Source organism: Tenrec ecaudatus, chromosome 6, assembly GCF_050624435.1.
Source record: "Tenrec ecaudatus isolate mTenEca1 chromosome 6, mTenEca1.hap1, whole genome shotgun sequence".
Classification (NCBI taxonomy): Eukaryota; Metazoa; Chordata; class Mammalia; order Afrosoricida; family Tenrecidae; genus Tenrec; species Tenrec ecaudatus.
The window spans coordinates 72,344,150-72,360,093 of record NC_134535.1 but is presented as its reverse complement, the minus strand read 5'-3'; positions in this window follow the sequence as shown (position 1 = coordinate 72,360,093).

Sequence of the window (15,944 nt, the reverse complement as noted above, 5' to 3'; positions counted from 1 at the left end):
GAAAGTTGGACTCATTTTGCCACTGAATTTCTGTACCTGAAATGCCTGACAGGACAACAGGACATAGTAGTCTGACAGCTTTCCTAAATGTCTGAGTCCTGAGCAACGCCCGCCATCAAAACCCTAGACGCTTCGTTTCCCGAGTGACAAATATCTCGTCGCGTAGAAGATGCCCCGTGTTGGCCGACACCTCCGCTAAGTGTTCCTCTCCACCTCTTCGACCACACTCACAGAGCATATTAATTTTTTTTCTCTTCTGTTTGGGTGAAGGACATCAAGGCGAACACCAGTTCTTAATAAGTAAAACACACTTTGGGGCTTATTTCATCCCATAAAATAATCCCAAATTAACAGCATTTTAAGGTGAGACTTTAGTGACCAGGAAGTAAATTAATAAGAGATACAGCATAGGCTAATGGGCCTTTCCTGCTTGTCTCTACAAAGCAAATCACCTGCCATCAGTATGCCTTGTATTACAATGTCTGATCCCTTGTGAGACTCTCATGAACACTGATTTAGGTTTTTAGATGCGAATTATGTTTCATGGTCACAGTTTTAACAGAAAGATTTCCTTTGTGGAGCAAAAAGTCCTCTAGAGTGTGTGCAATTGACAACTTACACAATTTTCTGATAATGTACTGATATCAAGGAAAGGTGTCTTTCTCTTACTACATAAAGAAATATCTTAAAACTATCATCTGCTGTCAAGAGAGAAGAAGCCTGGTCTCTGATAATATTATCCAAAATGTTTTACAAAAGGGCATTAATGATAAATGAAGATAAAACTATAACATTGTTTTCTATGATAGTTTTCTCCCCTATAGACAGTTGGAGAATAATTTCAGATTTGTAGCAAACTGCTTCCCACATGTGAATTATATTTCAATTATGCCAGTGATGTCATTGACATGGAATTCAAAGTGCTGTGGTTTTTAGTGATGGATATTTCCCCACAGCTGTGAGCAATGGGTTCCATAAAGATTGGTAAATTCTCCTAGGAGCAATGTGCAAACCTCCCTCTTGCAATTCGTTTAGCAACCTAATAGTACTGAAACATAGTTGCAAGCAACATTTATCTCCAAAGTTAGCAAGTCACATATTTCTTAGTTAATAAGTTAAAAAAATATTCTTATATTATTATACACATTACATGTTAGGACAAGATCCAAACTATGCTTTGTTAAAAAGCAAGTCTGCAAATTAAATTGAGAGGGTGATCAAATACAATGAAGGTAATTTTCTGGTGTGAAATAGGAGTAAAAGCACACAGTGGTGCCTTTGACCTTTAAATATTTGAAGAAAAATAGCCTGGGTCACTGGAAGAACTAGATTTTTCTTTAAAAGCTGTAAGATTGCCTGCACTTATTTTGCTTGGATTAAAGCACATTGTTGGCATGACTGTAACCGGGTCAGCGCCGGCCTGGGGGGATGGCTGTGTGCCCAGCAGACATGCCCTGTGGGGGTCTGTCCTGGTGGCCCTCTCCACAGGTGTCCTCCACAGAGCACAATTCTCTCCTTGTGGGGTCTCCATGATTCACGTTTAACTTTTTTTTTTTTAAGAGAGAAAATTTCCCAATATGGGGAAAGGAAAGCAACATCAGGCAACTAAAAAAATAAGCAGCTGTGTTTAGTGTCGAGAAAGGGACATAGTTCTTGTAGTTGTCATTCCTTGCCTGTGTGTCCCAGAGCTGATGCGATGCGACTCGCAGCAGGTTTTTCAGGAGGCTTGTTCGTTGGGGCCCCTGACAACGCAAAGGCTCCCGCATTAGGGTTACACGCGCAAGGATGCTTATCGAGAGTGGCTTTCAGGCGCAAAGGTGGATCTCAACAGTGCCCTTACTGTCTGTGCTTCCTGTGTTCTGCAAAGGCAGAATTTATTTCTAAATTATTTCTCATCATATCTAGAGAACTCAGCAAAGGGCTGGGGGCCGAAGACATGGCATCTGTTCCAAGAGTTGCCCTTAGTGCTTGCATTTGCCCCTGCTATGTGGGGTGGGGGAGGGGGACAATGGGGAAAGAAGAAAGTTCCAATGGCAAAATGGAAAATGGTGCTGAATGGCAGGTCCAAAAAATGATGTGAGCCTGTTTTTAGAGGACTACAGAGTCTGGATCCAAACAGAACTAGGCTGTGGAACAAAGAACAAGTCAAGGTGGATGTTCAGGGCTCCGATGGGGAAGGCAGACACTGTCTAGAAGGTCCCCACAGCCTGGAAACAAGGCTGGCCTCACGGTTGACAGAAAATTTCAGGCCAGCCACAAACTCCCCACGTGGCACTCTTTTCTCCCCCCGTAAATCCTGTTTAGTAACATCTACCGCACAGCCCAGTGCGTGTCTGCTTTGCAGGGTCTCCTCCTTCTACCGTCTCCGTCAGCACGTACATAAATCTTAAGCACAGCATGGATTGGCCTATAGGTCTGAAAGACATTTCCATAGACACTTAGTTTGCAATCAGGGGGCAAGTCAGACACTGAACTATTTGGCCTTAATTAAGGAAAATGAAAAAAAAATCTTTGACAGCTACAAGTGGAAAGTTCCTGGGATGGGACAAGCTTTAATAGCCCCAGACTTGGCCAGCTTCAGGAGAAACGCTGCCAGTTCTTAATTTTAAAACTAGGACTATATTTATGGAACACCCAAACAGCTGGTTAATTCGGCGAAACTACTGCCCCAATTTAATTTGATGACATGTGGGTGAACAGACCTTTGTTTAATTAATTCACCTTCCAACCAGTTGTCAAGATGTTGCAAAGTGGGCTGATTTCTACTACACACAGATGAGATTTATGCCATCATTACAGAACTAAGGTTAAATGACTTTAAACTATGCTCCACTTAAGGCTTATAATATGGTCTTCCATCAATCATGTGGGGGCAGGAAGATGTGCTTTCCAACCCAGTATGACTCTTTGGCTCTTATTTTAGTGGCATACTTATCAAGGGCAAGTATCTCCTTAATAGTATTTTATTTTATAGTGTGATTTTTATCTTAAACAATCAATCCCACATCTTTATACAAAGATCATTATACCCAGTCTATGCTAATTAAATATATGAGAAATTAAACAAATAGGATCAGGTAAACACCAATATGGTGGCCATGGGTTATTTGATTTTATTAAAATTCTTGTTATGTATCTGTGTTCTTTTCAGTTTTTTGATATATCTCTATCTCTATCTCTCTATCATCTATCTATCTATCTCTATCTTGACTCTAAAAAAATGGGAAATTAGAAAAACTATTCTTTTACATGTTTCTGCTTCTAGACACTGGGTCACCTCTGTTACAGTGTGAACAAAATTAGCTTTTTACTTGCAAACTGATGTGAATGACCTAGCATTGTGTACTTCATCTCAACATAGTTTTTGCCCTGCTTAAATCAGTTATCCATTTGTAAACTATTGACTTATTATGGCAATTATCCCCAAACATGTTTTGTAAAACATTTCCCCATTCTTCCACTCAAACTACCTAATTTTTTAAAGTTTTATCATTCATATCTCATACAATTGAATAGTCCTTTTAGGAAGAGATGTGCAATTATGCCCACAATCAACTTAAGATCATTGTCTTTTTTCCTGTCTTTACTCATTGTCCTTAGTTCCCCACGTCCTCCCAAGCTCCCTTACTATGACCCCATGTAATTGCTAATAAAGTAATGGTCTTTATAGATTAATCTTTCCTGGGTTTCATATATAGAAAAAAGAAGGGGGAAAAAGCAAGAAACCAACAACAACAGCAACAAAAACCCAACAGCCACAAGAAAGCAGACGTGTCTCAAACAAAGCAGATGGCATCTGGCTATCAGAAAGACGAGTAGTGTCTGAGTAAAGTGTCAACTAAGTTCACATGGAAGAACACCAGCCTGAGTGATCCAAGGATCGTGAACAATGAAATCCCTATATGAAGAGGGGAGGAGTACCAGAGTTTAAGTTCTGAACACCATTTTGTTGAGGGCTACAGATGACAGTGGAAGCCCCGAATTCATTTGCAGGGTCTCCACGTGGATTAAGCCTCTCTGTGAATAAATCCCCTTTGACCACAGTCCAGAGCTGTGAATGACCTTACTACCAGACAGAGAACATTGCAAAATTGATTATGGCAGATAAGATGAGGTTAAAAGATACAGCCAATTATTTAATCTCTCTTGATCCACCACACAGCTGATGTTTGCTCAAATTTAGATTTTAACAGAACTCATTTCTCTGATGGGGGCTCTTTTCAAACAATGTCTTACCTTTCTTGGGCTACAACCAGCTTCTGTTCAGATAAACTTATTTACATGAGTCTATTTTGTTCAAAGAAGAGAATGTTTTAAATGTATGCTTAATTTGTCATGAAACACACTTCATGAACTTTGAAAGATTCCTCATGGAAGAAGGCTCAGTATTAATGAGATAGGTTTTCCTAGGGATGTCATGTTTGTATAAGTGTAGAAAATCAATTATTATAATTCACTGCATGGACAGATTGAGGGCAAAAATGTTATTTTTGCTGCTATGTCCTGTCAATTCATTTCTGACTATGAACAACACATCCAAATGCTGCCTATCCTGCAGTATCCTCAAAGTCACTGCTAATTTTGAACCCACTTTTGCAGCCACGATTCATCTTACTGAAGATTTTCCTCTTCTTCACTACCTTTTATTAACTATATTTAAATTATATATTTCTAATATTTAATATATAACATGAAACATCCAATGTTTACATTAAATATTTAAATATTAAATTAAATAGGATAGTGTTTATGATATAATATTAATTGTATTTTAATTTATATTTGATATTTTATTATATTTTTATCTATGAATTGATCCCTCTTTATAACACATCCAAAGTATTGAGACAAAGTCTCCCTGTCCTTGATTCTGAGAAGTGCTCTATTTTTTTCAAGATAGATTTTTTTTATTATTCAGACAATCCATGAAATATTCAGTATTCTTTGCCAATACTATAATTCAAATATACCAATTGTATTTGGTCTTCCTTACTTCCTAGCTTCTAAATGCATTAGAAGTGATTGGAAAGACCATGGTTTGTGTTGCATGAACCTTAGTCTTCAAAATGGTATCTTTTCTTTCTAACATTAAAAAGTTTTTGTGTGTATGTGCGTGTGGCACATTTGCTCAATACAATACTTCATCTAATTAATTGACTGCTGCAGTTAATTATATTAATAAATATCATAATATAAGTTTGGTAGAATTCAACATTCATTTGTACTGAATGGTCTTGGCAAGCTTGGAATAACATTGAACTTCCTTAACTTGGAAGGTTATTTACAAAGGTGTGTAGTAATATTAGTACTGAAGCATTGGAAGCATTCTCATTATAATCCAGAAAAATCCAAAGATGACTGCTGTTATTACTTCTTATCAATGGCTTTTAACTGGTTGACTTTCTGGATTGACCACACTGAGAATTTTCATTTCTGCCTTAGATATTCTGATTCAAACTACATTTTAACAAGATTCTTAGTGGTTCTTAAAGGTCCCAGCTGATTTTTCTGAATGCAGAAGAGTCACTATATTTAAGAATCACATGGGAATCTTGTAGATTCTGACCCAATATATCAGGTGGAAATGCAAATTTTCAGCATGGAGTCAAATCAGAATGAATAGGGTTGAGTAGGTCAAATGATTTGAATAGGTAAGAAAGATTTGGATAGATCTAATCAGGGTAAACTGATTTGAATAGGTCAAATCTGAATGAATAGGTTTTAATAAAAAGTATAATTAAAATAAACAAATTACATATTTAAAGAAATCTCCAAAACCATCATCACTACCACCATAACTACCTGAGATTAAATCTATGGAGATATGTATATGTATGCCCTTTTATTGAAAAAAGTATAAAATTTTTTGTAAGACATTAAGGCCAAAATAATAGATGTGCTGTGTAATTGAGACCCATTATTATGAAGTGCATTTTCCCAGATGTGGTCTAAATACTCAAATTTGATATAAACATGCTAACAGAAAATTTTTAATAGAATTGAACAAGCGAATGTTTCAAATACGTATGGGTGAGCAGAGATGATCCCTGCACCTACTTGTCTAAGCAGAGGGTGTATCGTAGGGAGAGACAGTTATACCAATGGAGCCAAGTGAAGCGCCTAGATGCTGACCTTTTCTACTTGGAATTTGACTTTTGAAAGAATAAGCATTGTAAATTAATGGAAAGAAAGGAGTAATTTAATAAATGGTACAGGGGAAAATGACGATCCCTGTGGAATGTGTGTGGGCAGGGCAAAGCAATGAAACCTTATCTCATTATACACAAACATGAACTCCAGGTGGATAAAAGACTTTCATGTAAAATGCGGTATTAAAAAAAGATATAATGAGAAGATAGTACTACAGATATCGCTACAGTGCTGGAATATGGAAACATCTCTTAAGATATTTAATCTGTGTTTGAGTTAAGACTTTCTGTTCAGCAAAAGATATCAAAACAAAAGAAGCGAAAGACCAACCAATAATTGGGACATTTCCAACACATGCCATTGAAAAACAAAGGTCCAGAATGTATGGGCAAACTCCTATGGGTCAAAAATAAAAGCAAAACAAAGTAAAACTGAATAGCAGTATTGAACATTAGTTATCAAATAAAATCCAATTTGACATATTTGCGTGTAACACTACAAGGTGTTTCCCATCCACCCAATAAACAGAGTTCTAAAATCATGAAATAGCAAGGGTTTAACACACTGCAGAGTAGGAGTTGGCAAACTTTTTCTGTGGAAATCCGGGTAGGTTTAGGCTTTGCAGTCTGTAAGATCTCTGGGTATTAGTCCACTGTGCTGTTGAAGTACAAAAGCAGCCGGAGACAGTATGAACCAAAGTAACATGGCAGTGTTTCAATCCATCTTTATATACAAAACCAGGCATTGGGTTGGATTTGATCCTCTCATTGTAGTTTGCAGACCCCTAAATCGAGGAAAAGGAAAGCCTGCTGCATGTTACCGTAGTGTTGAACTGCTAATTTCATGTCGCCAGTTCAAAACCACCAGCTGCTTTGCAGGGGAAGGGCAAAGCTGCTCCTGTGCTTCACCTCAGCAATGCTGTTAGCTTACTTTAAGTTCGAGTCTACTTGATGGCAACGAGTGGGAAGGTAGGGTCAATGAAAATGACGTGGGGATTTAAATTGGTAGAAAACGCTGAAATCGCAAAGCAAGCACTTACGGTATGCCGTCCAGGCTTTAATGTATCCAATAGTGGAACTCTTGGACAAAAGAGCCGTGTATAAGAATGTTCATAGCAGGATGTTCCCATTCAAAAATAAATAAATAACTCAAGATCTGTCACCCATAACAGGAATACATACACAGCTATCTATTGAAAAGAAATACCAAATTTTTCACAAATATTGATGAACCACAACCAGAGAAGAAACACTGAGACAGCTCAAAACCAGGTGTGGAGTAAAGGAAGTAGAATATGATGGAATATGAATCCATCTGATGAAGCTTCAAAAGAAAGCCCTTGAAAACAGGTGGGAGCTGTACACAATGTGTGAAGCCCACCCTGAGAAGGAAGCACACCATAAGGCACAATCCGGGACGTGGCAACCCCGGGAGGTAAAGCGGGAAATCAACCACGGGCTTCAAAGGCGCCGGAAGTGTTCTTTCCCTTAACCCAGTGGGTAGATTCTTGGTGGTGGTCTCATTTTTATTCTTTGAATGCTAGACACGTAGTTTTCATACTCTTGGATATGTAATATGTTTTCAAATACACTATTCATTAAGTGATGGTGTGTGATCAAAGTAGATAATGAATATGGAAGGTCATGCTAACCAGAATTGGGGGGGGGGGGGAGAAATTGCAGACGTAGTCACAATTTAAGCGATAGAGGCTTTATAATGGGAAAGAAGGGGGGGGGAATCACCAAGAGACTTTTTGAGAAAATGGCTATCACAAGGGAGGAGGGGGTTTGCCTGGAGTAAAATTGAAGGGGGAGCCAACTGAGCTTTGGGATGACATTCCCAGACACTGAAACTATGAAAGGTGCCTAAGTGAGGCACCAGCAAAAGAGATGACGAGGTGTGCTGTCAATAGCTTTTCCCCTTGAAATGGGGAAAGGGTTCAATGTAGAGCTAGCCATGGGTCACAGGACACTCTGGCTCCACCTCTAAGATATAAAGATCTTAGACAGAAATGATGAGATGAATGGATACTCCTAGGGAGTTTTTGTTGTTGACAGCTTGGCCTTTTTCATATGTTTCTAAGGACATTTTCAAACTATTTGAGAAAATAAGGACACCACTAAATGAGGAACAGCGAGAGTGATAGGTCCAAGCAGTTTTTCACTCAGAAATGAAATATTTATGGGCACAAATGCAAAGTAGTAAGAAAAATATTTCTGAGGAATGCTCAACAGCAGTTTTTAATATAAATTAATGAAAAAGTAGTGCAGACTTAGACTTAGCAACCAATGACTAAATGCTTGTCACCATGCGAATAGCTGATGGTTGATGTGGCTGGTGAAACTCCATCTGGTCGATGCGGATGCCAGAGGGTCCTTAATTACAACAGAAAGAAACACTGCCCATCCTGTATCCTCCTCTCAGCTGTTAATTTTCAGCCTATTGTTGCAGCCACTGTGCTGATTGATCTTGTTGAAGCTCCTCTTTTTCACTGGCCTCCTTCACCAACTATCATGTCTTTTCCCAGGGACCATTCCCTCTGGATAAATTATCCAAAGTATGTGAAACAAACTCCTCACCATCCTTATTTCTGAGAAGTATTCCAGTTGTACTTATTCCACGACAAATGTGCTTTTTCTTCTGGATGTTCAGGTATAGTCAATATTCTTTACCAACACCATGATTCAAATTCATGAATCCTTCTTTGGTCTTGCATATTCATCGTCCAGCTTTCCCATACACATGAGTTGATTGGGATACCTCAGTGTGAGAGTTTAAAGTTTTGCATCAGTTTGGCTGGGCCACGGTTCTCAGTGTCTTGGCAGTTGAGATACAGTACTCACCCGTAGTGAGAACTTTTTGTGGGTGTGCCCTGTTTCCCAGATAAGTGGATGCCGTGGAAAAGCTTGCTTGCTTTTGCTAGGTCTGGATCATGTGTCTGGCTTATCATCTGACCTCTGGCTCAGGGACTTTAGTCAGTGGCCTGCATCTTGCCTGTTGATTTTAGGAGTTGTCAACCACCGTCCTACTACCTTACCTTCGAGTCTGAGATTAATTCACCTCTGCAGACAGAACCTTCCCATCTGACTGGCAGATCTTAGCGTTCATCAGCTCCCAGAGCTTTGTGAGTCAGGAAAAGCCTTCTGCCTGACATCTGACCTAAGGATTTGGAACTTGTCGGCTTCTGCAACCACGTGAGCCATTGCTTTGATACAAACCTCTCTCTCGAAACATCCATAAGCTTCAGTGGGTTCTGCTTCTCTAAGAACCGAGACTAAGAAACACGGCTCAGGTCAAGGTGTACCTTAGTCTTCAATGTGATATCTTATACAAAGATTCTATTTACATTTTATACTTTATGCAAAAGATCAACCAAAATTGCAAAGATTCAAAAAAGGCTAGGGACCATTATGTCTTAAAAATAAACAAAACAATAAACTAGAAACCTAGTAAATATTTTCTATAGTACTATATTGGCCTATTTTTATAATGTTTTTACAAGTGACATTCTTTAGCCACCTGGCTTTCCTTTGCTGATATATTTTTTTCTTCTGTCATTTTTAAAGGAACATTGGATAATAAAATTGGATTTCCTTTTGCTCATACTTGGATTTATTTATTTTCTCTCAATTATTTTCAACAAAGGTAAAATCACTTAGTAGGCTTACTTATGGTTTCATAAAAGACATATATTCCTATGATGTCAGGTGCATATTTAGAGAACAAGATCAATTGAAGAGGCACACCTCACCCAGACCATTTGAAAAGGGTAAATGGAACTCCATACATTTAAATTTTCAATCCCAAGCTTCTCTTCCATGAGCTATTTCTATAACTCAAAAATAGAATGAGTGACAGGAAGGAGAGAGAAAACCTTGGCAAACAAAGGAGGGCTGCCTCCGTTTGGAGTGCACTTAAAGAAACTATACAGCTCAAATGGTTGAATTCCCTAACTCATATTTTTAGGAGGGTACATTCAACCTTCATTGACTCAAAAACATATTTTTATTTAATAGAAAGAATGATTGTCATGTCTTAACTGTATGAGTGGCAGTTAGTGGCAGTTACTTGAGGATTTAAAAAATATTCATGGCCTTGGGAAAAATACATACATACTTCAAGGTGAAACCTGAATATTGCCTCTAAATTATTAATTGTTTTTTTATGGAGATACTATTTCAATCTTACTTGACTTTTGAATTAGATTGTTTAAAGCTTGGGGCCATATAAAACTGCCATAAGAAATTAACTTTAGAAATATTTTAAAAGAACATAAAAACAAACAAAATGGAAACCTTGCCCCTGTGCAAATATGAAAAGTCAATTCTGGTTTATCTCACATTGTCAACTGGGGGGTTGCCATATTAGTATATTTTAATGGTGAATTACCAATCATCCATGTACATTGGGCCATATTTGCAAATGGTTTTACAAAAGATAAAAGTAAATAAAAAAACAAAAACAGATCCTGCAACGTAACTCTGGTAGAACTATGAGTTGGGCACTAGCTTGCTCATTTCAAGGTCAGCAGTTCAAACCCAGTTCAGACAGCTGCTCTGCTGTCTGCTCCTATAAAGATTTCTCATCTCCCGATCCTGAAAAAAAAGTCCATGTTGGCAAAACACAGTCATTATAATGTCTTATAATCTCATAAGCACAACAAACAAACGCATGGTTTGCTTGTCAGAAATAGAGTAGACGGAGCCAAACTCAGCATCAGTTTGGTGGGATATGCATCATCATAAAGTGAATCAAGTTATAAAGATGCCTGCAGCTTTCTCTGATGGAGAACACAATACTGGGGGAGCTGGGGACTCAGTTGGAATCACTGTTGATTTACTATTTACTGTCTTCCAGTGATGAAGGATGAAGGATGGGGAATTGTGACAGGCAGGGTTTATTTGCTCCAGGGTAGAAAGATAATAAATGATGGCTCAAAATATATTCCCTAAGATAGAGAAATGATGATAATGGTCAATCTTCTTTCAGTGATAGCTGTATGATGGGCATTTGATTAAGAACATCATGTCTGGGTATCTTACACCACCTCCCATCCTCCTAGCAAGATTGTATAATGATTTCCATTATTGATGCTGTTTCATAGGTGAGGACACTGAGTCCAAGAGAAGCTGAATAAACTGGGCAAAGTCCTCATTTAAGTAAACAAGCAGCATATACTTTGATGTCCCAGCCCATATTTTAAATGTCATTCTGTGCTCCTGGCATGAAAGATGGTGTTTGTAGCCGCCGGTGTAGGAGGTACTACTAAGCGAGAATAATACATGGAATTTGTTTTGACAATAATATTCTTGGTCAGTTTGATTAGAATAGCTAGTAATGATACCTAAACCCTCTAGGTGAGCAGTATAAATATTAAAACACGGATCAGAAAGATTTCCTGTTATATATGAGACAAGTTGAAAATATTCTTAAATATATATACATATATATATATTTAAATACTTTTATTAGGGGCTCTTATATCTCTTATCACAATCCATACATTCCCCCTAATGTGTCAAGTACATTTGCACATGTGCTACCATCATCATTTTCAAAGCATTCTCATCCCACTTGAGCCCCTGATATCAGCTCCCCATTTCTTATCCCCCAAATATTTGTTTTATAGACATCTCCCTACAAATAAATATCAAATTTTCAACTCTTTGTGAAAGTTTAGCATGCATCTGAGTGAACGTGTCTCGAAGTATTTCAATTTAGGCAAGTTGTGAACTAGGTTAATTATTACAGCGAACTAAGATGATGTCATGAAACTTAGACAATATTACTTGGCATATGAAGAATTTAAATTGCATGCAAAATATAATTATGAGCATAGTTTTAAAAACACATTTTAAAAAGATCAGGCTGTCAGGTTGGTGAGATTTTTTTTCTTTCTCTAATTAGGAATTTTAAGGTTACTTTCACAGTAGAAAAAAATGACTAAATAAGCAACCAAAGAAAAAGGAATGTCATTGAGCCATCTATCTCTGGGTTGTAATAATCAGTTTCTGAACCTGTGAGGCAGTTGGTGATCATGAAGCAGGCTCTGAGTATGATTCCTTCTTTCCCACTGAGTCAAACCCATTCTCCAAGACAAGAGGAGGAACAGAATAGAGAAGGAAGATAGCTGAATTCAGTTTAGAACATGTTGAGTCTTACAATTATTCTAAATACTGAATGTAAGAGGGGGAGGGAGTCTTAGGACAAGAAAATTTGATCGGGTGAAACGGGATACAGAACGCAATTTAGAGAAGAATGATATCCATCTTCTGGGAATTTTGGGGGACACTGGAATGATGTTAGACAATGAAAATAAAAACTATTTAGAAGTAAATTGAGTTAAAGAGGAACTAAAGGAAATGAGTTTGACTCCCAGGGAACTACTGGTTTTAGTGACTGTATGTTACCAAGTGATTGAGAGAGTAAGGGAACAAGCAGGGCTGAGAAGGTGCATGGGTGTAGATTTTGTCTCAGGTATGTTATACCTGGAGGAAAATAGCAAATAACTGGATAGATCTGATTGGAGCTCACGAGTGGGACTGTGGCCAGTGAAAATTTGACCTCAACAATGTTGAAAGCAGTGATTAAAAACCAGGGCAGTGGGTACATTATCTCAGAAAGTGGGTACATTTGAAGGGTCATCAAATGCCACAAGGGAGCCAGGACAAGGAGTGAGAGGTAGTCCTTGTTAATGGAGACACGTTAAGAGTATTATTGGTAATTTGGTAGAAGCCTAGGACTACAAGTCCAATGTCAGTGGGTTGAGTAGCTACTGGAAGGTAAATCTACAGGAAGAGCAGGTAGAGACCACCCTCTCAAGCATTTTGGATAGGTTTTAGGTGTGGAGTATATTAAATGGAAGAAGAGATACAAGGCATATACTTTTAAAGAATAGAAAAGGAGGCAGACCAACACAGAAACAAGGGAACAGCGAATGGTTCTAAACCAGAGGAGGGAGGGGAGGGGAGGACTGGAAGGGAGGGACCAAGAGCAAGGTAACTGAGAGGAACTACTGAATCCAGAATGAAGGCCAAACATGGTAATGGGTCGGGAGGAAAGCGAAAGGAAATAGAGGAAAGGAGTAGGAGGCAAAGTGCATACAGAGAAGCCTAAATACAGACATGTACATATGTAAATATATTTATGTTTATGGGGGCAATAGATTTATATGCATATATTTATAGGTTCAGTAGTAGGGTAGCAGATGGACATGGGGCCTCCTCATGCATAATCCCCCAATACAATAGCACCTCACCCTGCTAAGCAGCCATTGCAGGATACCCATCTTCCCGACATGATCACTGAAGACAGCCGTGTGTGTAAGCAAATGTGGTGAAGAAAGCTGATGTTGCCCGGCTATCAAAAAAAGATATAGTGTCTGGGGTCTTAAAGGCTTGAAGGCAAGTAAGCGGCCATCTAGCTCAGAAGCAACAAAGCCCACAGAGAAGAAGCACATGGCCTAAGCGAACACAAGGTGTTGAATGGACCATGTAGCAGATACAAAGGAACAAAAACAATCATTGTGTGATCATCTTCCTCACATAATGGCTGAAGACGAAAGTGTGCATAAGCAAGTGTGGTGAAGAAGGCGGATGGTGCCCGGCTACTGAGAGATATAGCGTCTGGGGACTTAAAGGCTTGAAAGCAAACAAGCGGCCATCTAGCCCAGAAGCAACCGAGCCCACACGGAAGCAGCACACCAACATAGGTGACCATGAAGGACAGAGGAGACCAGGTCTCCAACATCAAAGGTGGGGTGGTGGTGAGAATCACATCACCGTGAAAGAGGGGGAGTGCATGATGGGGACCCAATGCCCACCTGTAGAGAGCTGAACACCCCTTCCAGAGGGGTAGTGAGGAGGAGATGGGACACACAGGGTTCAGTGTAACAACAATGAAACTCAAAACCTCTAGTTCCTGAACGCTTCCTCCCCTCCCAATCATCATGACCCCAATCCTACCTTGCCTTGCGGACCTGGTTGTACCAGAGGATGTACAGCGGTGCAGTGGGGATCTGGAGGCACAGGGAATCTAGGACAGATGAACCCTTCAACACCAGCGGTGGGAGAGGCGGCACCAGGAGGGAAGGGCATGTAGAGAGGGAGAACCGATCTCGGAGATCTATGTGTAACCTCCTCTCTGGGAGATTGGCAAGGGGGAGGCGGGTGAGGGGAGACGCCGGGGAGTGTAAGATAAGATATAATAATTATTTATAAACTATCAAGGGACCAGGGGTGGGATTGGGGAGGGAGGGGGATGGGGGGAAAAAAAGGGAAACCGAGCTGATTCCAGGAACCCAAGTGGAAGGTGAATTATGAGAGTGACGAGTGCAACGAATGTATAAGGGTGCTTTGCTCATTTGATGTATGCACAGATTGTGATAAGAGCCTTATGAGCCCCAATAAAAAGATTAAAAAAAAAGAATAGAAAAGGAGGCAGAGAAGAACGGGCTGGGAATCTATGCTCATGAAGATGTTAATAAAGAGATCATGAACAAGGCCGCCTACAAATTCTCGGGCAGTCCAGACATTTAACACGATGGGCTGTTAATGGAAAGTTTGGAAGTTTGAGTCTCCATCGAGGCTTTTCCCAAGAAAGGTCTGGCAATCCACTTCCTCAAAGTTCTACCACTGAAACCTCTACGTCACACACGGAGTCACGAGGAGTGACTTTGATGAGTACAGTTCTCTCTCCCTTCAACCTTGACTACCTCTTGATGTTCCCAAGTAGAAACTCCTGGAAGTTGGACTGCCGGCCCTTGGACTTCGGTTTTGGTCTATGCCCTCCATCCTTTGGTGTCTGAGACTGTCTTCCTTTTCAAGTGGCACTAGGGTACCACAGTGAATTCGCCAGGGAGTTTATGTCTGAAATCAGATTACAGAAAAGGTCCTCCAAACTTGGTTAAAAATCCACCTGCCTTTTATTTTAAAATTCATGATGTAGTTATACATATGCCTTCATTTTCATCTATTAGAAGCATATATTTCATATTTTGCATATATTTCCTCCAGGTCTTCCATTTAAGAATGAAAAATACAAGCAAAGCAAACAAAAATTAAGTGAAGAGGGATGAGGTGCCCTGTCAAGCGTGACAGAGCTGTTTGATAACACAGGAGTTAGAGACACGTCCTCCTTGCTGGGGTCTAGTATTTCGTTCCATTGCCAATCTATATCAAGTATATGATCTACTGGGGATGCCCTTTCTTCCACGTCTTTGCCTTAAAGGTAAAGCAAAACTTGCAAAAACCGGAACCTGTATAAGGTGGCAAGGTGTCAAAGAAGGAGAATGCAAAGATTTTTTCCAATAATCAAGAATGATCAAATAAAAAGTGGTAAGACACCCCTTGTGAAAGGCAAACAACCTTTGAGACCTAGAAAAACAAAACAAACCCCATCAGTTCCTGGCTCTCGCAGGTGTTACCGTATTTTCTGCACTGGCATTGGCTTCAAACAGTAGGTCCATCCTCTTACTACTCTGGATTGGCAAATCTGGGTCTCTGAACATTTTGCTACCTACAAATATTTGACTGACAAATCAATGAAAGACTGTTTCCACTTGCCTCAACTGTGTTCTTAGAAACCAGCTATAATTGGTTTATTCTGTAATTTTGCCCTTTGTCAAGTGAATTAGTTTGAAGCTGGTCTTCGACTTTTAACATTTGCATGGTACAATGTACCATGTCCTGAGCAATGCAAAAGCAATAAAAGAATACATGAGAATCAACCAAGCCATCATGGAACTGGTATATGATTTGTCTCAGAGATGCTGGGTTCTAGTTTTATAGATTGTA